The following is a 1174-nucleotide window of genomic DNA, read 5'->3' as shown; positions in this document are numbered from 1 at the left end:
AGACACACTCTGTCAGTTTAAATCTAGATTAAAGACCCATCTCTTTAACCTGGTTTACACATAACACACTAACACGGAAGTTCCGGAACCGGAACACTTCCCATAACACCCGAAGATTGCACAGATACTATTTAAACTGAACTGAGCTGGATGATGACATCACTGAATTCAATGATGAACTGCCTTTAACTGAAAATTGAGTGTTTACTATTGTCATTTTGCATTATTGACACACTATTTTCCTAATTAATGTTGTACAGTTGCTTTGACACAATCTGTATTGTTAAAAGTGCTGTATAAATAAAGGTGACTTGACTTGACTTGGTGCAGAGTAGAAACAGACTTTGTCTGCAGCATAAAGCATGTTTTACATTGTAGAGTTAAGAAACGAGCTCAAACTGAAATCACTGTAAAACCTAGTAGCTTTCCATTAGTCAACACTGCAAATTTGCATAATGAACCTAATGAAATCTGTGTGTGGATTTTTTTTTATTTTTCAGAATTCCCAATCATGTGGTTTCCTATTGAAATTATTGTTAACGCACCTTTAGAGTTTTCTTTCATAGAGAATTTGAAGAGGATGTTAAAAGTCAGACCATCTATACATTTTCTCACTTTCAAGTGGATATTGAAAGTCAGACCCATCTATACATTTTCTCACTTCATGAACACTTGGAGCAGGGTTTCTCTCTGCAGGAAGAGAAAAATGGAAAACCTGGAGTGGACCTCAAGCTGTGTGATGGGACGGTAAATCTCTGTCAACCCGCTTCACTCATACACTATTCCAGACTCGTTTTCAGTCTGTATGTTGCTTGCCAAACATGTAGCTTGGCTTCTTTTGGAACTACTTCCGCTGGCGGAGGAGAAAAATATGAACTAACTGGCCAATTTCTGTTTAAAAAGTAAACTTCTTGATGTGTAGCCTAATGATCAAGTGCGGCATTGTAACCATATTGCCCTGTTGATTTTCAGTAGGCTACAACAGCACTCATACTTGTATGTTATTGCTTAAATCATATACCCACTATATAGCTGCAACCCAAAACAACCACAAACACACTGCTATTATAAACGTACTGAAGCTGGTTAAAGGGTGATAGAGTGAGTGCGGCTATCTATTGGTTGTAGGCATTGTAAATTTAATTCAGTGCAGTCCAATGGCAACGAGAGAGAG

General features: G+C 37.7%; 1 protein-coding gene across 1 annotated transcript in view; it reads left to right on the top strand.

The window, feature by feature from the left end:
* Window positions 1-1076: 1076 nt before the first annotated feature.
* The window catches only part of LOC107724264 (neuroligin-4, X-linked-like), a 109355-nt gene continuing 109257 nt past the window's right edge, over window positions 1077-1174 (top strand). Inside the window, exon 1 of the mRNA XM_016533106.1 lies at window positions 1077-1101. The gene's annotated coding sequence lies outside the window, so the exon portion shown is untranslated. The remainder of the gene's footprint in view (window positions 1102-1174) is intronic.

The sequence above is a fragment of the Sinocyclocheilus rhinocerous genome, unplaced genomic scaffold (genome assembly GCF_001515625.1).
Source record: "Sinocyclocheilus rhinocerous isolate Xijiao unplaced genomic scaffold, SAMN03320098_v1.1 scaffold425, whole genome shotgun sequence".
Taxonomy (NCBI): domain Eukaryota; kingdom Metazoa; phylum Chordata; class Actinopteri; order Cypriniformes; family Cyprinidae; genus Sinocyclocheilus; species Sinocyclocheilus rhinocerous.
The sequence above is the reverse complement of the archived record's forward strand: the minus strand, read 5'-3'. Positions and strand labels throughout refer to the sequence as shown.